Consider the following 27,635-nt stretch of genomic DNA (forward strand, 5'->3'; position numbering starts at 1 on the left):
TTAGAGTTTATTTCTTTTCTCATTATTTCAAGTTGCTCGACCTCCTTTGCTGGACTGCATAGACGGCTCTTTCAAGACTGTCAAAAGGTAAAAAATCTCGACAGCATTCCTGCCAGCGTTTAATCCAGACCACTGCCCTATGTAATGCAGCTGTAATATTCTATATCAATAAAGCTTCCCTCTGTGATATTCTGTTCAGTTCACAGAGCTCCCTCTGTACTGCACTCCACTGCTCAGGCTGTGTTCGGCTATGCTCTTGCTACTGTCCCGTGAAAGATTGCATTCAGTTTGGATCAGTGCAACCAGCCATGTTTACAGTTACTGGTGTTCAGAATCAGCTTCTGCATTGGGTGATATTGAAAGCTGCTTGACACGTTACATACTGACAGTAAACAAGGGACCAAGACATACTTTTTGTGATCAAATGTTTGGACACATTTGCAGTGTGTATGTGTGTATATGTGTGCGTGTGTATAAAAGGCTAATTCCCCTGAATGTTTTGATTCAGAGTATATTGTCGGTCAGCTTGAGAGCCCTATTTCTGTTTTGCCTGTATATTTGGGTGATATGCATGTAAACATACGCAATATTACACCTTTTTGTTTTGGTCAGCAGTATCTGACATGTGGAAATCCATCATAGTATCCAAATCAAACAGTGACAGTTCAACACATATGTGTGAAAATTGTCTGAATGTAAATGCACACTCTCTACCTGGAGGCCTGACCCTGCTTAATCCTTGCATTTTGAGCTTTGATAATAGTACCTTTCTTGTTGAGAGGAATCTCAAAGCACTTCACAGGATTTCCTTCAAAGTGTAGTAACTGCATTTTGCAAGCAAACCTGCTTGCCTAATCGCAGAGAGTATTACATGCATGGTTGAGAAGCCAGGGCTTGGAGATTCCACATTGTGATGGAGTTTAAGCAGCTAAACATTGTGAATGAACAGTGGAATCCTTCTCACTGCATGTCCAGCTCGAACTATCTTAGCTGTTAAGGCTTTTCTTGCAGAGGTAATAGAGGAATCCCTGCTCTTTCAAGACTTGCTGACATGTACCACCTGTAATGCCCTTTATTTGCAGATTCTTTACATCAAGTTCCTTTTGGTGAAATTTACAAAGATAATTGAGATCCAACCTTGTTGTAAGAATGTCAGAAAGAATGGATCACAAATTGTCATTGAGCCATCAAGCTCACAAATTCCACAGACTGTTGACATATGCCTGTCAGTTTCTCCTGTGTCAGCATCAGGCAAAGTTACCTAAGACTCCCTCTTAATCTCAGAACTCAAGTTGCCAGGACCAATTGCCCCCCTGAGCTAAGCCTCCTACTCCTGTCTCTCCACACCCTTGCAGTCACTACTGATATTGTGAACCTGCTGAGAATTGTCCAGGTTTGCAAATCCTTTTCACATCCTTAATGGCTTCTTGTTCTTTTCACGAAGGATTTAAACTGTTCGGTTGCTAGGATAGAATTGATTGTAGGTTCAGTCTGAGGCTGGATTGCTGTTGGTGCTGTCACTTCCCATTGAAAGCATGGTCTACGTATGGCCAGCACATCCAGGCAGCAATTATCACCTTGTTGTTCTTGTTGAACCAGGATCACGGCCTTGTTCTCAAAATGGCTACGTTTCTCCCGTCAGATTTTCTGCAAGAGAACACTGAAAAACTTAATTTTTCATCCAATAACAATACGATGCAAAAAATGATACATCACCACTGTCCAAACCCCTCTAGCACCCCGACAGAACAATTGATAATCAGCACATTGACTGGTCACTTATTTTCAATAATGTGTGAAATTGCACCATTAGCACATCACACAATCCAATTTTCATCGCAAATCATGTTTTCAACTGTTTCTTCCACTTCATATTTATAAGGTATTGCTTACTGAACAGTTGAAACAAAACTTTAAAAATGTAAGTGTGAACAATGTTCACACTTACATTTTTAAGTGTGTTGTTTCATAACAGATATGCTTTATAATCAATGTGTTGTTTCATAACAAATATGTTTTATAATCTGTTCTCAATCTCTTATGAAACTTTACGTTCCTTTAAAAGTTGTAGGAATGTATCAAACCTTCAGTTCGGGTTAAAGTGCTTTAATGTATATATGGCTTGCTTCAATAATTCCATACTTTCCATCAGTTTTATTTTATAAACCTATTACTTACTGGTTTCACATTATTACCAAACCATCAACAAATGTATTACAATGTGCAGCAATTTCTAATGTGATTTGTTTCAAAAAGGCATCTGCCTGTGGAACTGGTCTTGTAACTGGAAGTATGTTATGGCCCCAAATCTACCCAAATCTACCCAAATCTACCATTCCAAAAGTATGCTAAATTTACTATTTACATTTATATAGTGCCTTTCACATCTGGAGGACATCTCAAAGCGGGGCAGAATGGCCAAAAGCTTTCCCGCCGGCAGTGGAACAGATAGGTTGGGGGACATGAAAACAGGCAAATGTCACCGAGGGAACGTCTAGGTTGGCAGAGTTGTAGGAGGTATATGTTGTCAGAGCACCTGCAATTCAGCATGTCTTTCAATTTCCTTAATAAAGGACTGCCATTAGAAATTACAGGTATGAGACCTTGTTTTCAAGTCAATATTGAGACAATTACATGTTTAATGTTTCATTTTTCAGTGTGTAATCTGAATTTAAACATATTACAGCTAATAAACTCCTCTGATCGGATATTCCTGACCTAAATTCCATTGCTATGTAACATTTCTTCCGAAACCTGCAATAAATGTGCAGAAAGATCTGCGTGGATCGCACAGTCACTATTCAAAGCCGTTAATCCTGGTGTGTGTTGTTGATGAGCATTATGAGTTTCATTTGTAATCAATTAAAGCATTTCATTATGTTTAGCAAATGTCTTTCTCTCATTTTCAGAAGCACACATTCCAGGGATACTTAAGCAAGTTGGAATTTATATAATAATAATCTTTACATGTGATATAGCGGTTTTCATAGTGGGAGGACCTCTCAAAGAGCTTGACAGGATATCTGTAAAGTATAGTGACTGTGTATTTTATATGTCAATTGCGGCAGCCAATATGCTCACAGAAATTGTGGACTGGATTCAGAATAAATTGTTATTTTTATTTTTATTCTGTTGTTTTCCTTTCAACAATTCCACATTTCCTCTTTTCATTCTAGTTTTCATTAAGAGCTCAGAATGGGCCCCATAGTGTTAATATCTACTTCACTCTCCAGTCCACTCCAGCCTAGTGAATATCCAGCCTTGATAAATATCCCACAATCTGATATGCATTTACACCAGTCTGTTGCAAAATATGGCAATGTGATGTATGCTTATACCATTTATAGCAAACTGATGTGATTGTTCTGCTTTCCGCGGAGTACAATCAGATAGAAAAGTTGGGATTTATCACTGTGGACTGGATTCAGAATAAACAGGTCGGCTGTATTTATGCTCAGGTCCTGTCTGCCAGTTAGTTACAGATTCTCAGCACACATAAATTTGCAGCTGCGATGTAAACAGGGCTTCAGGCTCTCAGCCTCTACAGCTCTTTTGATGTCTGCAAGGTGCTTATAAGGAAATGCTGGAAGGACACTTGGAAGTTTCTGTCTGAAAAAAAACATGCTTCCGAGAGGAGTGATATGAAAAAGATGCTGAATAATCCACAGTTAATAAAGAAGTTCCCTGCGGTAAGTATCCAAATGTGCTTACACGGGTTAAAGAGTTAAAAGCATTATGTCTGTCACAAAGTTTTATGTATTTGTTTTGATAAAAATAAGTTTTTAGATGTGAAGTCATTTTTCATGGTCCCTAGGAATATTGCTGTCAAACAGTGCAATGTTTTTTAAGTGCTGTCATCATCTACAGAGTTTAAAATGTATAATAACTGTTTGAAACATTGCAGTGGGACTGTGTTATTCTCAGAGGAGATTTAGCCTAATACACTTTTGATGGTATTGGAATCAGCCTTTGAAGACCGACAAAGAGCTACTGATTTAAACAGTTCATATCACTACGCAATAAACAAAAGCAGATGAGTGCATGTTTTTTACTAGCAGAAGTATATTTAGATATTTTCAGTGTGCTATTAATAGAACATCAACTTCTTGCTGTGCAACTTGTTTAAAGGCAGCCAACACCCATCTGGTAATTAAACTAATTTAGGTAGCGATACGCCCAGCCTTAAAGGGTCACATGAGGCCCAGACTACATACAAATCACACCTTTCAGCAAATCTTTCCTGGTACACAAAATAGAGATGCTTTTGGTATGCTTGTCAGAATTTGCTTGGACATATGAAGGTGGCGAGACATAAATGGACTTTGGCAGTCTGGGGGCCGGGTCTAGCACCAGGGTAAATTGCCTGTCTGCATTCTCATCCAGCAATTGACTGTGCTTAGAGATTAGCAGTGATCCAAGAAAATATAAACTAACACTTCTGGAAGTGAAACTTTGGAGAATGATTGTTGTGTACATAAAATACCTTAGCGCTGAGGTGAAGTCGCTGCGTGGGAGGTGACCGACTTGATTGCCGTATTTTAAATGGAACTTGCAGCTAAGTGATCATAATCATTGTAATTATGATTAATACTTACATTATACAACGTGAAATAAATACATGTTGTGTATAGTAAGTATTAGTCATAATGAGAATGCAAATAAGAAATGTGTCTGTCCAACGTCTGGGCACCTACTTTCCAATGTGTCTATGTGCAGCCCATTTCACATGCTAAATTGTGTGAGAACTTCTATAATATTCGTGGAGTCCTGTAGTTCAGTGGTTAGAGCACCCACTTTCAAACGAGACACCCAGGTTCAATTTCAAAACCTTGGGCAAGTTTCCTTACTCCACACGCCTGATAATAATCCCTCAAAAAAAACAATGATAAATTGGTCATTTCAATCCACAACTGTTTGTGGGGCACTGCTGTGCGCAATTGGCTGCCACATTTCTCCCACAAATACACAGTCAATTCACTTTGCAGTCTATTCTGTGAAGCGCTCTGAGGTGTCTAGAAGACGTGAAAAGTGCTATATCAAATGCAAAGATTATTATTATTATATTATTATTATAATAAGATGTTGTACAAAAAACACTATGCAAATGATTGTCTATTGGCATTCAGCACGGCTGAACTGGAATAGTCTCTGCGGATAATTAGTAAACACTGCTGTAGAAACTCCATGAAGCCATTCAAAATGGTACAAGACACTTTAATATCTGGTCTTGGTTGAGCAGGCTGCAGTACAAAAAGTAATACCAAACTGAGATGTTCGCAAAGCAATAGTTCTTGTCTCACTGCTTTCCTGAAATGCTGCTTTCCAGCTGCTTTTGGTAAACCCTGGCCATAAATGGCATTTGTCCTTAGATGTAAAACCATTGCTGGGACTTTGAACTCATATATTCTAGGCTGGACACTCCAGTTCAGTGCTGGGGGTGTATCGCATTGTTGGAGGTACCGTTCTTCTGCTAAGATGTTAAACCCAGACTGCTGGTTCATGTGCTGTTAAAGATCCTATGGCAATAATCGAAAAGATATGGTAGTTTCCCCCAGTGTCCTGGCAAACAATCCTCCAAATAAAACTGGCTATTCACTTTGTGTCTGTTTGTGGGACAATGCTGTGTACAAATTGGCTGCCGTGTTCACTCCACTTCACAGTAAATCATGTGAAACGCATTGAGACGTCCTCCCAGTGTAAAAAATGCTATACCAAATGCCAATGATTATTATTATTATAATTATTATCATTACTGTATTCAAGCTTGTGCTAACTTTTGAAAAAGGCAGTCGCCACCTTAATTTTAAAGCAAATTTTCCACAGAGTCCTCTGGACCAATTTTCAATGGGGTGAAAGTTGTAACCTGTGGTGTATTAATTATCACAAATTCCAATCTATTAACAATTTAAGATGTGCCCCTCCCCTATTAATTCAGTCTCAACCCTCAGTCTCACTGCATTGGGAATTTCTGGACGGTAATCACAGGATTGGATTTGGGGTTAGCGGGATCCTGGTTTGCACTGAATTTTGAGTGATTCCCCTAATCAACACTAGGTAGGTAGCAAGTCAGCAAAACAAATGTGCACCACAGTTGTCTTTTGCCTAACCATTGTAATGGGAGTGGTTACACCCAATGGATTAGCTGATATCTTTTGTTAGCAATAGGGCAGACTTTTCAACAGTGCCACAATTAAAACCAGTGTTAAATAGTCACATCATCATTAGCCTATAAAATACAATCACAGCACTCAACAGTAAATCCTGTGAAGTGTTTGAGATGTTTCGATGACATGATAAGGTGCAATATGAAATTCAAAGATTATTGTCATTATTATTATTATACATTGCAATCCTTTCTTGGTGAAATTGTTTAATAAGCATTTGAATCATAAAAAAGGGGTTTCCATTCCAATAGAGTTTCTGTTTTTACAGGCTCGATGGGCTGAATGGCCTTCTCCAGTTCCTGCCAATGTTTTTTTTAATTTCAGTTAGGTAAATAACAGCCACAGGAAACAAATCATGATTTAGCTTTAGGAAACATTTCATATATTTAAGTATTTTTAGCTAAAAAAACAAAATTAAGTTGATTAAAATATAAAATAAACATATTTGGGTTCCAAATTAGTGTATTGCATATAGTTAATAATTAAATAATTTAGGAGTAAGAGAACTGTTGTTCAACAACAACTTGCATTTAAATAGCATCCTTCACATGGGGTAGCATCCCAGAGCGCTTGTCAGAGCAATATGTCCAATTTTGAGAATTACAAGCCTGGGATTCTGTCTTATCACTTCTAGAATTGTTGTTGTGGAAATAATGACAGAATAACACAATCCTGCTTAAAATCCAAGCTTATCCTTTAATATTTCACCCACAAAATACACAGTCAATTCACTTTACAATATATTTCGTGAAGCATTTTGAGATGTCTCAACGACGTGATCAGGTGCTATATTAAATGCAAGGATTATTATTTAACAGATCAACTTTAAGATCCTTGCCCTTACCTTCAAATGCTTCCATCGCCTTGACCCACCTTGTCTCTAGAGTCTCCTGCGAGTTAGGAGAGAAACAAGCAACTGCAGAAACAAACAAAAAGGATCACAATCAAAACAATAATAATAAATTATATAAATATAAATAAGCAAAATAAACAAAATAAGTAAAAATAATTTAAAGAGGCGAGAAATAAGAAAGAGCCTTGCAGTCAAGTCACAAGCAGAGCAGAACAGCAGCAAACCAGGGAGATGGAGCACAGCAAGATTCAAAAAGCATAGAAAAATATGAGTTAATTCAAAGTCAATAGCAAAAAAGGTAGAAGATCAAAGAGGGAAACACAGTAAATTCAATTGTTATATTCAATGCGTTATTATTTTATGTATAGGGTGTATTGGTGGAGCATTTCCTTGGTGGTATTCCTGGCGTAAAAATCCTCGGATCAAATAAGATCACAGTTGAATTGTATCCACATGTGCTTCTGTGTTTTCTCACTCCTCCACACAGAATGAGAACATTTATATCCAGATCCATATTCCTATAGTCTTAACTTTATATCCAGTAAAATTGTGTGATGCATCTGGGGGATGAATGATCCTATTATTCCATCATATATAGTGGTTTCCAATGATGGGTCCTGCAAATTATAGCATAGATTTCACAAAAATATTTAATTATCTCAACGAATGCATTTACAGTTCTGATAAAGTGCAAAAACAAAGTAATTTTGTACTTTGTAATAAAGTGTTCTCTGAAACAACCATCAATACATGGTTTGTTGCAACATGTTGTAATTTCTCTCCTGTATTGTGGTTTCTACACTACGAGCACATACTTGCACAAAATGGCAGCTAAACTATCCAAATATTTGTCTAAAAATTTCTACTTTAATCCCTGCAGTAACCCTTCAAGTACTTGTCATAAGATATGCCGTGCTGTGGGCAGTTCATGTTTATTAAACAGAGCAAGGATTCATTTCATCTTCAGGAGACTGATATGAAAGGTTTCATGCAGATTGCATTTTGTTGCTAACTACCACAGTGCAGTTTGCTTGCAGCTTGAAGCAGCTCCGTCTTCAAATGCAGTAGCAACAGTATAGCGGCTGGTGAAAATCATTTAACTCCATGTGCCGCCTTTGAAAAAGCATCTACAAAGATAAATTGACTGGTGCATTCAGTAAAATTGTATTGCCAAATGGTTCAAAGAAGCAGAAGAATAGATCTCACAGTGCATCCTGTACTGATTTCAAGAACTAGCGTTAAATACAATCACATCCAGAATGCCTGTGCAAAGCAATTGTATATGGAAAGGGCTTTGTCACCAAGCAAAATATATAGGAAGATTTAAATAAAGATGTGGGTGTGTGTTCAAATCACCTGCGCTAGCATGATGATATTAATCTAATTGAAGATATTGGGGTTGAAAAATTGCTTGTTGGTGAATATAGGCGTAAATGGCACCTCAACGCTGGGTAAAAAAACCTACAAGATCTAAAAATAATTCAAACCTATTTGTACTGTGCATAAAAAATTACATTTGGGGGCGGTGGTCAATGGTTTGGTGTTTAAGCTGAGTTTGGGAAGTGCTTGAAAAATGGCAACAGCCATTCATGGAATGGATGCTATTGAATAATGAACGCTAATGTAGCCTACAGGAGCCAGTGGACCAGCATTAATTTCAACTTCTGCTTTGCTCCTGAAGTTGTAAAATTTGATAACAAATTTGTCATAGGTAAAATTGCTATCCCAATCACTAGTTGAGTCCTGTAGCTCAGTGGTTAGAGCGCTCGTCTTGCAAGCGCTGGGTTCAATTCCAGGCAGGGCGAAACCTTGGGCAAGTTTTCTTATTCCACACGCCTAATAATAATCCCTCCAAAACAAATCAATAATGAAATTGGTCATTTTCAATCCACGACTGTTTGTGGGACACTGCTGTGCGCAATTGGCTGCCGCGTTTCGCCCACAAAAATACAGTCAATTCACTTTACAGCATATTCGGTGAAGCACTTTGAGATGTCTAGAAGACCTGAAAAGCACTATATCAAATGCAAGGATTATTATTATTAGTAGTAAAGATTGTTTTGTGATTGGCGTTTTACTTTCTGACTGCATTTCCTGTCCTTCTGATCATAACCACCAGTGACAATTATCACATCAGATAATACAACTCCCTTCTCCCAAAAACCAATCTGTTTGAGCAAAGAATAAATAGGATAGAGGCTTTAGTCATTACCCAGTTTCTTCTTTATTGTGAAGGCATCACTACAGAAACTGCATGTCACCAGTTGAGATAATATGTAACCAGAGTTCTCTCTTACATATTTTACGACTCTAAAACAATGGATCCATTGTCAGTATCATTTTGGAGGCGAGTTTCAATGTCACTATTTCTACGTATGAAAATTTATCACTGTTTACTGCATCCAAAAATTGTAGCATCGCTGTGCACATGGGACAGCAAGCAACTGTGCAGCAAAGCCTTGCATTCACAACCTCCAGAGAAGAAGCAACCTCAGCAACAGAATATTTACACACAAAGTCTTTGGTAACCATTATTTAACACTAATTTCTCTTCTCACTGTGTAATTGTGGACACTTATGTCAATAAGTTTTTTCTGCGTTTGGCCCATAAAATACAGTCAATTGAGTTTACAGTACATTCTGTGAAATGCTTTAAGATGTCTTAATCATGTGATAAGGAGCTTTATCAAATGCAAGGATTATTATCGTTATTATTATACACCCTGAAGGATAACATTTTTGTTTCTGGAGTGGTAACTTGATCCTTTTTTACATTAGTAATTGTCTTGCTTTCCACAGAAGTCCTAAAACATGTGTTTCACCAATAACCCTTCCTCGGGCATCATGATAGAGCTTTAATGTCATCAGCAGCTTCACCTACACTCATTCTATACACAGTCACTGCACTTTATAGTATATTCAATGTTGTTTTGAGACATCTTCCAATGTGAAAGGTGTTATATCAAATATAAGGATAATTATCATTATTATTATCTTGGCTCACCTATTGTGGGGAAGATTTTCTCTTTGAAAAGCAAGTGCAGGCACAATCAGAGCACTGCAAAGGCTCTTTGACTGCAGTGAGTCTGAAATCTACACTGATGTATTGATTGTCTGTTATACAAGAATATAAGCATTGAATAATTTGCTGCCATCAGGTTTGAGGCAGTGCAAGTTCCTGAGAATTGACTCCATAATTATCAAACAGGTCTGAGCCGAAGTCTCATGTTGCACCCTAATCACCCTAATCCGTGATGTCCAAATGAACATTCAAAAGCTGCAGGACTTCTGCAAAAAGGGGATAGGAAAAGATTGTATCGAGTCTTGCGACGTGAAAGGTCCTATACAAATCTAATTTGCTGTTGTTGTTGTTGTTGATAATTTAACAATGCTGCAAAATGGATACCACAACTAATAAATCCTTTTAGTTACCTCTTACCACACACACCTTCAACTTGGGTCCTTGTAGCAGCCCTTTACAAGACTGTAGTGCTGCAGTTACAGCACACTGGGCCATCATTGATAGACTTCCCTTTGAACTCTCTCTTTGTATTTGTAGTGCTCTGCAAATCTGCATTTCATAGTTTTAAGGCTGTCAATTTTGTTTTATTAATAACAGCTTGGAAGTTTGTTTAGTGGAATGAAATCCAAATTAACAAAGATTCCATGGTTCAACGGTTCCAGCACTGTGAGCAAGAAGTGGAAAAGCACCAAGTTGGCCCTGTTATCAGGAAGGTAATTTATGGCATTGTAATGATTGTGTAGCAATCTTATACTTACTTGGAAGTTTTGTCCTCTCACAATATACATTGCCTGTTTTTACGATACATACGGTACCGGAATCACATCATTTCAGCCCACAGGACCTCCGTATCCACACAATACATGTTTCTAGTGGGCTTCCCAAGGATTGGTAGAAATTTCTAACAGGATTCCTTAAATACTTCCAATGGACAAATGGTGCAGTTAGTGTTGTTACCAGAATTCTGTCATATAACATGATACAGAGTGAAGCTTATTGAAACAGGCCTCAGTGAGTTAGTTGATAATGGACATGCAATGTGGTGATATTTCCAGGAGCCCATGGGGATATTGGCTTAAAATGGTCAGCGTGCAACAAAATCCATGTGTAATGCTCTTCAGGGAGCTCAAAGTCCAATTGAAGAGTACATGGGGGTAAGATGTAACAGTCTTCCCTGTGGAACACAATAGTTCCATTTACCCTTTCAGTGCCTTTCCTCCCTTTAGGGAGTTCAAAAGCCTCTTATGTTTAAGCTGAATAAAATATTTTCAAATCAGCCCGGTGCCGCAATGTTACTCTTTAAACAGATTTAACTGTGCAAAATTGTATGTAGTTTCAAGCAAGCAAACATCAGTTCTGTATCCAGTTCCAGCTGATTTGAATTACACTGATCCAAATAACATTACTTTCGTCACATAAATGGAACGCTGGTATCTTCAGTGTGGATAGCTTATCCCAGATATTCATTCGAAAAGAAAACAAAACCTAAGACAGTTTGTTCAAACATGAGGCTATGTGAAAACTTTTTTATATGACAAGGCCATTAATGTCCAGTGCATCACTGCAGGAAAATGATTTAAATCATCCCATTTGTTCCTATTGGATCCTAAGCTACTTCAGATCTTTCCTTCTTATGGACAAATACTTGTATTGTCAATTTCAGGTAGAATTGTTAACATTTATAAAAAAAAGATGCATTAAAAACAATCTTTAAATACGCATGAAGGCTGTGGAAGGAAACAATCCTTCATTTTTTTGGTCAAATAAAAGCCTTGATCAGCCTTTTTCTTGAGCTACTGTACTGCAGTGATTGGCAGTACATTAAATGGGGCTTTGTGTCAGCCACAGATTGGCTCCAGAATAACCAGGATGTCGGATTACATCCTGCAGACTTAGTGACTCCACACAGCCCCTATGATAAATTTTGCAATATTTGGGGGAAAATTTATATTGAGCCTAGATTTAACCTTTTATGATGTTATTCGCCAAGTAAAATGTCCATCAACTGACCTAGTATATTAGATAACCAGAACTAAATGAACTCCTTTGTAAGAAAGCAGCACCAATTTCAAACACAAAAGCTGTACAAGTAATGTGGGGCTGCCTGGGTGGACCGAATGTGTGAATTCTACCTCTGTGTTAAGTGGACATCAGTAAATGAAAACTCACGACTCAATGAAAGGGAATAAAATTCATTGAAGGTAATATAAATACTGATAGAGTTACTGAATGCTTAATGGTGTTCGAATAATGATAGGTTTATACTGCTTAACCTCAAATTTAACCCTTTTTTTTCAAATGCAGAATGTACTGAGCAATGCTGTATAATCTAAGTACACCATTAGCAGCTTACAAACAGTAGTAAAAGCATAACCACATCTCAATTGTTTTCAATTCTGAAATATTTCACCTTTGTGGTGAAATTTGCAGCGTTTCACAATGCATTTGATGTGATAATTGTATGAAGAACTTTTAGATGTCCTGTTGCCTTGAAAGCGCTATAAAATTGTGAAATGGTATTGTTGCATTCATTGTTTAGATTCAGCATTATTTCAATGAGCATATGATAACCACCTAACAAACATATTAAACGTCTGCCGTTATTATGCTTATTTTATGTTGCTCTGAACGTACAATTATATTTTTCCAAATAGATTGATAAATCTAAACTCCAAATAAAACAATGATAATAATAATAATCTTAACATTTTATATAATGCCTTTCACATTGTGAGGATGTGTCAAAGTGCTTCACAGGATTTACTGTAAAGTGAAGTGACTTTGCATTTTTTGGGCGAATATAGACTTCCAAGCTTAGCATCAGTCCATAATGGTGCAAAGAATCAGCACAAAGACACCCAAATTTGAGAAAATTGAGACATGCAGAGAGCTTTTCATTCTTGCAGTGTGATGAAGAGCATCCATTATTGCTGCAGTAATTCTACACGATTTGCTTTGAATAAAGTCTTGGCGCTTGGTGTGCTTTCTTTGGACAGAAATACATGGTTAACCGACTAGCAAAAAGGAAAACAAGCAAGCAATTGTTTGTCCAAAATATTATTCAGAGATAAAATTGTCACATGAATTTGGATTTGACAGATTTTTTATCTATGCCATAGCTGATGTGGTGGAATGTCAATAGTTTATTGGAAAATATGAGGGTGTGCCTGAACCTCAACACCACCAAGCTGCAAGCTACCTCTACAATGGGCCCCAGTTCACAAAATCCCGCAGTGGTCAATAAACTATTTGTAGCGCTCTGTTTATTTTTTTATTTTATAAGCTCCTTTTGTAGCTGTAGGGATTATTTTCTTTCTGATGCTGAATGATGTCTCAGTGACCAGGCCTGACTGACACTGAAGAGATCCCTACATGCACACATTCTCTGGGTGATACAGTATAATGTTTTGTAGACCTAAGTCTGCTGCCATTGTTTTCAATGGGAAAAGCATAATTTGTGCCTTGCTCTCTGTGGGCTTATAAATTGCCCGTCCCTTTGGTCTAGTGAATCAGTGCATGCAACTTTCTGTACACAGAAATATGAAAAGCATGAAAGGTTGAGCAACAGACTAACCTTCATCCAAGTATCACTTTCCAGCCTCGCTGTGTTTGGCCATTATTGTATTACGTACCTTATAGAAGTGGGTCTTGTTTCACCCTCTCACTATTCTGACTGTCGATGAACGGATCTTTCAAACTGAGCTTCCAGGCAAATTCTTCAGTAGCCTAATAGAAACTGTTACAAACTCTTCTTGTCGAGAGTTACAGGCCCTTCTCTGTTGGCAGCTTGTTCTAAATTTGATGCCTGCTTAGGCTAGACTATGCTGCTGCACCTCATGCAACTGTCAAGTGAAGCCTTGAATTTTGACCTCTCACTGTCCAGAACCCTTTATCTTCTTAGTTGAAAAAAAACATTGACCTTGGTTTCTATAAAGAACCCTTTTTTCCCCTTTTTGCACATTTCATTTCTGAAAAGAGAATTCTCTCACAGGCTGCCACACACCTCACGTCTGGAGTGTTAAAGTTTCAAGAGGAGCTGCAGTTCCACCTCTGTATCCCATTTATTTTTATTATTTTATTTGGCGTTCATTTGTTTTTGTAGTATATGCAGTAAAGCTGCTGGCAGAAAATGGACACTGCAAATACTAAGCTCTTTGCATTCCACTTGCGCTGAATGTGGCAGCAAGTTGTCTGTGGTGTGGTACATCAGCAGAATCATTTTCAAGCATTGTGATGAGCCTGAACAATTATAACTGGTGGTAATTGTGATTTGATATAACCATTATCTCATCAAGACAAACTAATAGTGTTTTGAAGACAATATAAAATAGATTGATGAATCCATTTTACAGGAAAATATTGTATGGTTCAAGTAACCCAGCAGTTCCTTTGTAAGAATTATGTTTTAACACATTACTCTTTTTTTAAGCATTTTCTATCTAAAATGCAAACCCAGCCTTGGGCAAACCAGATCAGGATGAAAAGAAGAGGTAATTTTCAACAGCATAGCTACCAGAGAAAGGTGATCCATTTCAGTCAAATAAATGTCTTACTTTGTGATCAAACAAGCCCGAAATTCCACCCAGTCTTAATCTGTAAAACCATTCTGTTTTAAAATTTAAGATCACACAGACTTGTGGGAAATTCTTAAATTCTGTCTTAATTTGGAAATCTGTCCTTTTGTAAGATCCGTGGAGAAACAGTTACTAAATTAGGACCAAATTTAAGAATTTTCCACAAATCCGCACAATTAAAATTTTTAAGACAAAATGGCTTTATATGGACCGAAATTAGATGGAATTTCGGGCCCATTGAGTCACCTAATAATAATAATAATCCTTGCATTTGATATAGCATTTTTCACATCTTCCAGACGTCTCAAAGCCCTTCACAGAATATACTATAAAGTGAATTGACCGAATATTTGTGGGCAAAAGTTCTATTAACTTGTAAATTGGCCTTAAGTGACACACCAATGATTTAAGCAAATGCATGTATGTGAAGCAATCTGTTTGTAAACAGTACACTCAGGTAGGATTAGGATCAATTTAGATTTAGGTTGCTTTCTCCCTTTTTTTGCGAGAAACGATATTTCATATTGCTAAAATTCATGATATTATAAAAGAGAAAGAAGTTGACAGCCTGTCACCATGTTGTGATCTGTACTGCCCAGACTTAATGGCATCATGCATTACTGAGGGGATTTCCATGTTTACTTATTTAACATCAGTAATGTCTATGTATTATCAGGAAAAAAGATTACACATTACCCTCCTACACACAGACTCCTGTCATATGGGCATTGGATGCTCTGGAGGCTACTCCTATTTTAATGTTATTACCAGCAATAATCATTGTGTGGCTTCTCAAGCCAAGCACTGAAGCAGCATGTTGAGGACTTTGCTAAACCGCTCACAAACTTTACAAGTACTGACGATAGACAGCGAGGTCTCCTTCTGTTAAGCTTGTTAGGAAACTGATACTAAAAATCGTGGTCTCCGTGACTGCATAGATAGATAGAGCCCATAAATCTAGCTGAAGTCACACACAATATTCACGTGAAGAAGGTAATGCTCTTTTAAGCTGCCTTCCTTGTGCGGCTCCTCTCTCTGTATTCATTGCTTTGATGTACATTGCTAGGCTGTAATGGATGTTTTTACTGTGCCCAGCGGGCTGGTAGCTTAAGGAAATCTTTAGGTTTTGCTGGAAAAATAAGTGCTGTGCTCCCAATTAAAATGCAGTTCTCCCCCGTCACAGTATATCTCAGCTTTGGATAATTGTATTTTACTTATGAACATCAGGTTTATATTTCCCAGGAAACCAAAAGGTTTTTTTTTATGAATCTAATCTTACTTTGATAACTGGAAGAATCGTGTTTTAAAATCACGCTCTTCAAATATCACTGAGGCAAACCATGCTGGAAAACAATTTAACACATTGAAACAAATTTACGAATATGGGAGAAACTGGTATTATTTTTGGTTGTGAGGGAGTATTTCTTCTGTCACTTCATTTGGTTGGTTTTGTTTTTTTCTCCTTTATCTGGGCAGCTGCCGTGCGCTTTAAGTCATTTCATTGATTTCTTCAACTCGTTCCATACATCACTAATAACTTTTATTTCCTGTTACTTTACAGTGTTTCTCTAAAGTCAGTACTCTGCAATATCTCTGAGAGCGTCTGGTAGGTTAATTCCTACAACTTGCTTGATCTGTGTATATCAAGCTTATCTACGAACACAGTAACAATGATTTATATTAAAAAAGGAAAAAAAAGACATGCGATCAGAGAGAAAAAAAACAATACATGATTAGACAGGTAGTTTGCATCTCCTTGAAGATGCAGGATTGATGTCTGTTTCCTCTTGGTAATGCGGCCTGATTATTCAATCTGCATTGCTTTCTTACACAATTCCTATTGCTTTCTTGCCCATCATTAGGCTTTTTCTGTATTAGCCTGAGGTTATTTATAGCTTTGTATAGACATAGAAGAGGTTTGTCACAACACAGAGGAAAGAATCAAAAACAAATGAGCTTGGATGGATTTGCCAAAATCAATAGTAGTTTTGTATGTTGCAGTGTAAAATTCAAACAGCTGGATAAATCATTACATTCTGTTGTGTCAAAAGCTGATGTGGCAGTAGAGTATGAAGTCCCTTTCTTCAGGTGTCTTGATTTCTCAGGCTTTAAAGCTGAGTTTTGGGTTCAAAAGCTCTTTGAATCGTTTTTCTTTCTTTAGCAAAACATATTGTTTAGATGTAGCGCTAGTGTTTGTCAACAGCCAGCTGCACAAAGGTTATGTGAAAGGATATTCCTTGGATTTTTCAAGAGAAAGCCTGACTAAGAACTGTTGCATGCTCTTCTCTGAGAACTAACAAGAGGGAAGTTTGTTTTTCAAACAGTGCAAACATATTTAATTATTTATATTTTACTTCGGTGAAATTACTTATATAAAGAAATCTGTTAAATGCTTGTTTCACCAAAACTGAAATGCTGATACGTATCTGTTTGCAGTCAAAAAAATCTATTGATATTTTAATCTTAAGTCTTCTTTCTATGAATATGAAAATGTGCTCTGAATCTCCCAAAATGGTATTTCCATTTGATGTTATTAATAGATTATAAAACATTAAAATGCACATTTTTTTTATTTCCTCTTCCAGGCACTTTCCTTCACATGAAACAAAAATCCAGAATCTTGCACATCAAAGTAATCCACTTTTATTGACTTCTGCACTGGTGTCAGAGGTTAGAACATGCTCTCAGAAAGAAGAATTTTACAAAACAAAAGAACTGTAAATAAAGGGCAGGAAAAAAGTGCCATATTTATTGTATTTAATCAATCCTAGTGTAACCTTTGATGGCCAAGAATGTGGACATGTTTTTTTTCAAATCTGCAGAAATTTGAAAATCTAAATTTTGGACTGCTTTCGGTTCACTGTATAACCAGCTTCTAAATTAATTTTAAATTGTTTTCTTGTTTCTCTGAAGAGTCATGAGATGGGAAAAGTGGGTGGAGGGGGATGTGGTGGGTGGGGGTGGATGGGGCGTATAAAATGACCCTGTTCAACTTTTCTCCTTACGCTCTCCTTTCCAGCCTGCTCTGTGTCATATGTACTCCATCATCAGGCTCAAACTCCAGGCAAGGTTCTCAGGTAATGAGTCTTTATTACAATCCTTCCAAATTACACCAGCGGTGAGATGAAGTAAGATTTTGGCAGGGCAACAGATGTAAACTGTTGAAACATGTTTCTAATTCCTGAAGCATTGTGCAGCCAAAACGGCATCATCGAGTAAGGCATGACTAAAGTGCCTTGTTTTGGGGAATCTAGGCAGGCAGGGTTTGAATCTTATTCTGCTTCAAGCTCTTCTTTAACCCACACACTAAAGTTGCACTTAATAGCCATTCTAGCACACTGAACGATACCTACTCATCTCAGTACAAGAATTTTAGAGAGTGATGTGCTTATATCTCCTCAGATTATTATATGTAACCAATGGACACCTGAGCCAGGCAGATATGGACACACACAGTTCAAGCAGGTTTATTTCCTCAGGGGGGATAATCTCAACAACCCCAACAGTGACACACCACACTCCTTGTCATGATAGAGTCCCAGAGAGTGCAGGCACCTAGGTTCATCATTGGAGTCCTGCAACCCTCTTACAATCATTGGCTCTCACAGTCCTCCTGCTCTACACTCTGCCAACCTGCCTGGCCAACCATGAGGCCAAGGCCTCAGACTTATTTTTCCTGGGCCAAGATAGAAAGAGGAGAGATTTAATGCTGTTATAGGGTCCAACCCCCCCATCCCAGCCCCTGGGACAGCCCGTCATAACTGACTTCATCACATCCAGTTCTGAGTTTGTTACAATATATGCGTGAAAGGCATTATATAAATGTAATTTTGTTGTTGTTGTTATAATAATAATCCTTGCAGTAGTAATAGTGCATTTATCACATCATCGAGATGTATCAAAGTATTTCACAGGATTTTACTGTAAAGTGTTGTGACTGTGTGTCTTGTGGGTGAACACAGCAACCAATTTGTGCACAGCAATGTCCCACAAATAGTTATGGAGTTAATGATCAATTTTACTTGGTGAATTGTTGTGCAGGACACAGAAAAATAAACTGGCCATAAAATCAGAAATAAAATGTTGGTTATCCATAATCAGTTAATCGGCATCTTAAAGAAAAATGGGTTAGCATTTTGGGTGTGATCATTTATCATAACAGATGAAAAGTTTTATCCCAAAAGTTGACCTGTTTTCCCTTAACAGACATTGATTAACCTCCTGTGGATTGCTGGCATTTCTGTTTTACTATGCTCTGTGGATCTACTGTGTTTTTTCAAAAAATAATTCTCCTTTTAAGTTGGATAAACAAGCCCCAGCCTCATGTCTTGAAAGGAAAAAAATGTACTCATGAAAAGGAGTTTGTGGCAGACATCATACTTAATAAGCAAGAGTGCAAGTGGTTCAATAAAAGTGTTGATGTCTGTTTACTCTGCCTCAAACCACACTGCTTTATCTCAGCATGTTACAGGACTCTTTTATTATCACTTTCAATTTGTCAGCCTGAAAAGTGACAATCAGAACTGACATTAAGAGGGCTTTGCTTTAGTATGTCTACAGGTTAGAGATTACCTCGGGGAAGTAATCAAGAAACATAATATTTATATATAAAAATGCAATCACATGAAAATGTGGAGGTTTTTCAGAACTGGTTGTTACAATTTTATAGACAATAATTGCTTTGCGAATGCAAACAGTCTTGACTCGTTGAAGTACCTCCTTCCAGGCTTGTTCCATTAATTCACTCTGAATTTACAATATTTAAAGTGGACAAGCAAATACATAACCTTATTGGATTAAAGTGTACAAACTTGTATTAAGAGAACTGAGCACTGCAAATAACAACCAAGAATTTCAAAATAATAAGTCTAATTTGTAACAGAGGTCATTAATATCGACTGCAAAGGGTGAAAATTGCATTACATGACCTTAGCTTTCGTACAGGGATTGGATAGTTGGTGATGTAAATGGTTTAATGCCAAAACATTAATGTAGAAAAGTTATGATTTGTGTTAGTCTCTGAATGGCTCCAAGATTCATAGTTCCACAGTTGCCAATCAGAAGCCATTCTCAGATCAACAGGAACAGGAGTCCATTCAGCCCATTAAGCTTGTTTCACTGGTTCATTTACTGGATCCCAGTAAAATATTGTACAATTTTGCTGTTCCTGTTGATATCTCTACTGTCTAGGTATCTGTCTATCTCTCTTTCAAACATCCCTTTTGTTTCCTTCTCTACAGCTTTCTTGGACAGAACATTCCATTCCGCTGTGTGAGGAAATGCTGCCTGAACTCAATGCTCACTGTCTAGTTCTGATTTTAAGGCGAGGCCCATTTGTAATTCATCCCTCCACCAGAAGGAAGAGTCGTCAATTCCTTTCATTATTTAAATATCTCAGTCAAATTACCCATAACCTCCTGTGCTCTGAGGAATATACCTCCAATCTACTGAACCTACCTTAGTCCTTTCAAACTAGGCACTCCACACGCCTGATAATAATCCCTTAAGAAAAAAAATAATAATTTGGTCACTCAATTCACAACTGTTTGTGGGACCCTACTGTGGGCAATTGACTGCCACATTTCGCCCACAAACATACAATAAATTCACTTTGCAGTATATTCTGTGAAGTGTTTTGAGACATCTAGAAGACGCGAAAAAGTGCTATATCAAATGCAAGGACTCTTCTTATTATTAGGTATTACTTTAGTGAACAACAACAACAACAAAATTACATTTGTACAGCGCCTTTCATTTCAGACAGAGTTATGGACCCGAGCTGAGGGTCGGGGTGGGGGAGGGTGGAGGGCAAGGGGGGAAGCAGGGAGATCAAAAGCACGGTCGTAGAGGGGGGTCTTGAGGTGGGTCTTGAAGGTGGCAAGGGAGTGGGTGAGACGGAGGGACTGGGGGATGGAGTTCCAGAGGGTGGGTGCAGAGTGGCAGAAGGTCCGCCCACCGATAGTGGGGTGAGCAAGGCGGAGGACGTGAAGCAGGCCGGAGCCCACTGAACGGAGGGAGCGAACAGGGTGGTAGAGGTTAGGAGGTTGGTGAGGTAGGGAGGAGCAAAACCGTGGAGGGCTTTGAAGGTGAGGACCAGGATCTTGAACTGTATCCTCTGTGTGATGGGAAGCCAGTGGAGTTGGGCAAGGATGGGGGTGATAGGGCCACGGAGCTGAGTTGGGAGAGGGCACGGGCTGCAGAGTTCTGGATGATCTGCAGCCTGTGGAGGAAGGAGTTGGGGAGGCCAACAAGCAATGAGTTTGCATAGTCAAGCCTCGATGTAATGAAGGCGTGTATGAGGGTTTCGGGGGCCTGCGGTGTGAGACAGTGTCGGAACCGGGCGACATTGCGGAGGTGGGGGAAGGCAGAGCGGATCATGGCGCAGATGTGGGGTAGAAAGGATAGTTGAGGATGAAACAAGATTCCAACGTTCTGGACTGGCTTAGTAAGGTGGAGTGTGCAGCTGTGCAACCATGGATGGTGATGCTGTCAGCACCTGAGATGAGGAGATGCTAATGGGAGCCAATCAGGAGAGCCTCGGTCCTGTTGACGTTCAACTGAAGAAAGTTAGCTCTCATCCAGGACTTGATGTCTGACAGACATTCTGTCAGGAACGCAATGGACCTGGAATCAAGGGTGGAGGCAGAGAGGTAGAGTTGGGTGCCATCAGCATACATGTGGAAGTTGACCCCATGTCTGTGGATGATGTCACCAAGAGGGAGCATACAGATGCAGAAGAGGAGGGGACCAAGGACAGAGCCCTGAGGAACGCCGCACGAGACGGTCTGGGGGCTAGAGGAGAAGCTGTTTGAGGAGATGAAATGCAGGCGGTGTGAGAGGTACAATCTGAGGGCTGATGCTGTCCTGCTGATCACTCGATCCTGGTCTCTGCGTGCAGGTCTTGGCTGCCACCCCGACCCAAGCATCCCCCTCCACTCTAAATGTCTCTCCTCCCACCCCCACTCTATGTCTCTCATCCGATCCCCGTCTACCCGCTACTCCCCCTCTGTCCATCTCTCCCGCCGTCCTCCCGCCTTCTCTCTCTCCTCGACCCTATCACCACTTCCCTCTGCTCCAGCCTGGGCATCCTCCGCCGGGCCCATCGTGGTTCACGGCACTGGCTGTCACAAAGCAGCAACCCCACATGTACAATCATTCTCTCCCTCCGCTCAAACCGCCTCCTTAAGGCAAATCTCCTTAAGGCAAACCCAACATCCCCCTCCCTCATACGTACCTTCCCCAACTCTCCACACACACTACTCTCCACAACCATCTCTCCTGTACACCCCAAAATCCTCTCCGCATCATTCTCTCCTCCATCCCCTCCCTCCTGCAAACCCGCCCGCATTTCCCTCCAAAACGTCAGTTCCCTCTCAAATAAAGCCCTCACCATCTATGACCTCATCCTGGATGAGCACCTTGACATTCTTGGGCTCACCGAAACCTGGCTCTACCCCAATGACCCCATCCCTCTAGTGGAAGCCTCCTCTCCAGGCTACACCTTCCACCACACCCCCCATCCAAACCAACGTGGCAGCCGGGGTGGCCTTCATCTCCAAAGCCTGCCTTGGTCTTACCCTCTACTCTGGCTGCTTCCCCTCCTTCGAGCACCTCATCCTCTTCCACCACTCTCTCCCATTGAAAATCCTCCTTGTCTACTGCCCCCTTAAGCCTCCCGGCTCCTTCCACACAGACATCTCTACTCTCCTCTCTTCCCTGTCCCTCTGCTCCGAGCGCCTGCTTATAATGGGCAATTTTAACCTCCACCTAAACTCCCCTTGCACTACTTCTGCCGACTTCACTGCCTTCCTCTCCTCCCTAAACCTCACCCTTCATATAACTTCATCCACCCACAACCATGGTCATGCCCTTGACCTCGTTATCACCCATAGCCTTGACATTTCTGACCTCAGCATAGTGGACAAGGCCATCTCAGACCACTTCCTCATCTCCTTCTCCTCCCACATCCCTCTTTCCTCCACCAAGCCCTCAACCATCCTCTGCCACCCTTGTGAGACCCTCACAAAGGCCCTTGCATCATCAAACATCCTATCCCTCTGGCCTTCCACCCGCGGAGATCCTGAAGCAGCCGTCCAGCTGTTCCATGATTGCCTCTCCTCCACCTTCAACTCCCTTGTCTCCCTGAAATCCAGGACCATCTCCAAACCCACCCGATCCCCCTGGTACAACAATCATCTCTGCCGCCTAAAAACCCAACCAGGCTGCTCGAGCGCAGATGGCAGAAAACTGGCCTGACAGTCCACCGCCAACTGTGGCTTGAGCATCTCCACAGCTACCACCATTCCTTGACATGCGCAAAAATGGCCTTCTACTCCAATATCATCTTGGAGACAAAAAACAACCCTAAAATCCTTTTTTCCACCAACCACTACCTCCTCCATGCTTCCCCTCAGGCCTCCTCAATCTTCATATCAAATACCAAGTGTGAGGAGGTCATGGACTTTTTCTCATCTAAAATTCACAACATCCGCCAGGCAGCCTCATCCACCTGCCTCTTGTCACCCACCACCAGCCCCTCTCTGTCACCCTCACCCTCCCCATCATCTGCTCCTACCACCACCCCCATCCTACATTCCTTCCACCCCATCTCTCCCTCCTCCCTCTCACCCACAATCACCTCCATGAAACCCACCACCTGCTGCCTCGACCCCACCCCTCCCCACTAACTTGCTGGTCACCCAGCTCCCCCTCCTCTTCCCACTACTGGCTGACGTCATCAACCAGTCCCTCTCTTCCAGATCAGTCCCTGCCCTCCTCAAGACTGCTGTCATCACCTCCTTCCTCAAGAAACCTTCCCTAGATCCCTCAAACTCCAGCCACTAACGTCACATTTCTAATTCGCCCTTTCTCGCAAAAAGTCCTAGGACGCGTTGTTGCCAATCAAATTCGCGCACACCTCTCCTCTCACTCCCTCTTCGAACCCCTCCAGTCCGGTTTCCGCTCTGCCCACAGTACAGAGACTGCACTTGTGAAAATCACAAACGATACCCTCTCTAACTGTGACCAGGGCTCCCTCTGCCTCCTTATCCTTCTGGACCTCTACGCGGCGTTCGACACAGTTGATCACACCATCCTCCTCCACCGCCTTTCCTCCGTCATCCACCTCAGTGGGACCGCACTCACCTGGTTCAAGTCCTACCTCACAAACTGCCAGCAGTACATCTGCACAAATGGCTTCTCCTCCCTCTCTCACCCGGTTACCTGCGGGGTACCCCAAGGATCCATCCTTGGCCTCCTCCTCTTTCTGATCTACATGTTCTCTCTTGGGGATATCATCCGTAGACATTGGGTACATTTCCACATGTACGCGGACGACACCCTACTCTATTTTTCCACCTCTCTTTGCAACCCCCAGGCCCCTGATGTTCTGTCAGCCTGCATGTCAGATCTCAAGGGCTGGATGAGCGCAAATTTCCTTCAGCTGAACATTGACAAGACGGAAGCCATAATCTTTGGCTCTCGTCAATGTCTAAAATCTCACAGCTCTCACCTCCTCCACCTATCCGATCTCCCCCTAAAACTCTCCGAACCCGTACGCAACCTTGGCGTCAGGTTCGACCCCCAATTATCCTTCCTCTCCCACATCCAGTCCCTCACCAGCACCGCTTTCTTCCACCTCCGACGCATCGCCCACCTCCCCCAATACCTCTCTCCGAAAGCCGCTGAAACCCTAGTCCATGCCTTTGTCACCTCTCGGCTGGACTGTTCTAATGCCCTCCTCACCGGTCTCCCATCCACTACCTCACCCTTGTCTTCAAATCCCTCCACTCTTCTGCACACCCCCTACCTCTCTGACCTCCTCTCTCCTCAAAACAGTGCTCATTGCCTTCGTTCCTCCGGGTATGGCCTCCTCCTTGTCCCCCGAATCCTCCGCTCCACCCTCGGCAGCCTTGCCTTCAGCCACTATGCCCCAAGGCTCTGGAATTCCCTTCCTCACTCTCTTCGCCTTGTTCCCTCTCTTCCTATTTTCAGGTCTCTGTTGAAGACCTTTCTCTTCAACCTCGCCTTTGGTTACCTTCCTCCTCCTCCCCCTGGCTCGGCACCAGGATCCGTTACTTTAAAGTGCTCTGAGATGCCATCCGACATGGAGGGCACTATATAAATCCAAGTTGTTGTTGTAAATCCAAGTTGTTGTTGAACCAATCAAGGACAGCGCCGTGGAGGTTGAGGTGAGAGGAGAGGCAGTGAATGAGGATAGAGTGGTCGAGTGATGAGCTATTGCTGGACATCCTCTAAGGCTAATGTATAATTGGTTACACAAATATACAATCACTGCACTTTTTAGTGGAATACTTTGAAGTACATGAGATGTTTCATTGATGTGCTGCAGTGCAATATCAAAATCAAAGTCTATTATTTGTGTTATAACCTCTCTAAGATTGGATGCCCACAACTGATCATAGTACTAAAAATGATGTCTGGCTAGCCCTCTGCATAACTGTAGAAGCACCTCATTACTGTTATATTTCTTAATTCTTTCTATTTTTTTCCCCTGATGGTGAATGGATATAATTCTCCCAATTCTGTGGAGTTCTTCACCAATGCTACATCAGCAGGTTACCAGGAAGTGATTCAGGCAGCAAATTAGTTTATTTAAAAACAGCTTGATGGTGTCATGAGAAGATGGAAGTGTGGATATTCTGGAAGGATGAGATCAAATTGTCCAAAAGGCCTGCTTCATATAACTTCTGTTGTGATCTTGTGACCTTGTGAACATCATCATCTTTTTCCAATGAGCCATAAATAGACACTGTCGGTGGCTTCTCAAAATAACATAATTTCAGATGTCTAATAAAAACACAAAAAAAACATGGATATTTCAGGCCCTCTGTATTGGTTGAACATGACCACCATACCCTGAAGAAATCTTGCACTAATTTACAGAAATTTGGATGTATTTTAACAATCATTCCAATTTACTCTCCAAATTGAGTTGTTGATCTTAATTTATGGAGTCCTGTAGCTCTGTGGTTAGAGCACTCACCTTGCAAGCTTGACACCTGGCTTCAATTCCAGTCAGGGCGAAACCTTGGGCAAGTTTCCTTACTCCACACTCCTAATAATAATCCCTCCAAAAAACAAAACAATAATAAATTGGTCAGTTTCAATCCACGACTGTTTGTGGGACACTGCTGTGTGCAATTGGCTGCCACGTTTCGCCCACAAATAGTCAATTCACTTTACAGCATATTCCGTGAAGCGCTTTGAGATGTTTAGAAAACATTAAAAGCGCTATAATAGCGTGGAGTCCTGTAGCTCAGTGGTTAGAGCACTCGCTTTGCAAGCGAGAGACCTGAGTTCAATTCCAGACAGGGCGAAACCTTGGGCAAGTTTCCTTACTCCACACAGAGCCTAATAATAATCCCTCCAAAACCAAAACAATAATAAATTGGTCATTTTCAATCTACGACTGTTTGTGGGACATTGCTGTGCGCAATTGGCTGCCGCGTTCGCCACAAACACACAGTCAATTCACTTTACAGTGTGTTCTGTGAAGCGCTTTGGGACATTCTCCCGACGTGAAAAGCGTTATATCAAATGCAAGGATTATTATTATTATTATTATAATTATTATTATATCAGATGCAATGATTATTATTATTTTCATTATTATTATTGAAGTAGGTATCAAATATTATGGAATTTCTACCTGCAAGTTGCAATAGAGAAGTTGTGCTGGAACTGTGCCAGACTGACTCATTGGAACCCCATCCCAGCTCACCCAACCGTTGAGATGGATTTGGACAGCAGACATGGTCATTAGTTATTGACTGGCTTTGTTGACCTCATTTATCAATGATGTACAAATTACCTCCAGTAATAATTAACATATCACATATCACAATTTCCATCTCTTTCTCTTTGATGGATCAGAGGATGCCTGTATTTGACCTCCATGGAGAACTAGTAAATTATTTTGGATGAATAGCAAAGTACCAACTTCTAATCTATTTGAAATAAGCATAGAATCTTGCTTACATTTTTACAATGTAAAAACAAATATTCTTACTTGTCATAAAGCCAGAGCTTAGACTGATGAACATGAAACAGCCCAAATATGGAAAATAGCCAATGGCCCAACTCTCTTAGTCATGAAACAATATGTTGTTGTTATCTTTTTATTGGGTCTTTATAATGCCATACAAAATAAAAATTTCTATTTTTAGATTGACCCCAAAATACTTGACAATCCTGTACTCAGAAGATTCAGGAGTGAGATGATTCAGTATGATTACACCTTAGTGTAACAAGCTTTGCCTATATCAGACTCACTGCAGCCAACTTCTAACTTCTGGCCTTGTTTCTGACTAGTACTTCACTAAAGATGAGTTATAAGAAGTTTTCAGACTTCAATAAGTATCATTCCAGATAATAATGATAATTTATCCATTTAATTGAATAACCAATTTTCCCACCATTGGCGGGAGAGTCTTCAGCCACTCTGCCCCCAACCTCTGGAATTCCATACCCCAGTCACTCCGCCTCGCCCCCTCCTTAGCCTCCTTCAAGTCCCGTCTCAAGACCCTCCTCTTTGAGCATGCCATTGGCCACCCCGCTTCCTCTCCCCTCCCTTACCCCCGCAACCCCAGCTCGGGTCTGAAATGCTGTGCTCTGTCCAGCGCCTTGGACATCCTCCCGACGTGAAAGGCGCTATACAAATGTAATCTTGTTGTTGTTGTTAATGTGAGTTTGTACTAGATTACATTGATTGAAACTAGTGGTTAACCTGTAACAATGTTCTGCTTTTTGGCAGAAGTGGTTCCAATAGGATTAAAATATATCTATTCAAATTGTTCGCTTGGTTCAGTTGGTAGCCCTCTCATGTTTGAGTCAAAAGGTTGTTGGTTCAAACCCCACATTGGGACTTTGACTCATAGTCCAAGCTGACACTAGATGAACACTGCATTGTTAGAGATAATCTTTTTCACAAAAGCCGATAAACCAAGCTCCCATCTTCCTATTCAGGTTGACATTAAAGATCCCATAGCATTATTCAACAA

The 27,635-nt window shown here is 40.5% G+C and overlaps 1 long non-coding RNA gene across 1 annotated transcript in view; it reads right to left on the reverse strand.

Annotated features, from left to right (window-relative positions):
• Positions 1–1,072: 1,072 nt before the first annotated feature.
• Positions 1,073–27,635, reverse strand: part of LOC121848142 — a 79,918-nt gene continuing 53,355 nt past the window's right edge. The window contains exons 2-3 of the long non-coding RNA XR_006084871.1: positions 7,009–7,080; positions 1,073–1,647 (exon numbers count right to left, since the gene is read on the reverse strand). This is a non-coding gene — a long non-coding RNA (uncharacterized LOC121848142). The remainder of the gene's footprint in view (positions 1,648–7,008; positions 7,081–27,635) is intronic.

The sequence above is a fragment of the Callorhinchus milii genome, unplaced genomic scaffold (assembly GCF_018977255.1).
Source record: "Callorhinchus milii isolate IMCB2004 unplaced genomic scaffold, IMCB_Cmil_1.0 Scaffold2, whole genome shotgun sequence".
NCBI lineage: Eukaryota > Metazoa > Chordata > Chondrichthyes > Chimaeriformes > Callorhinchidae > Callorhinchus > Callorhinchus milii.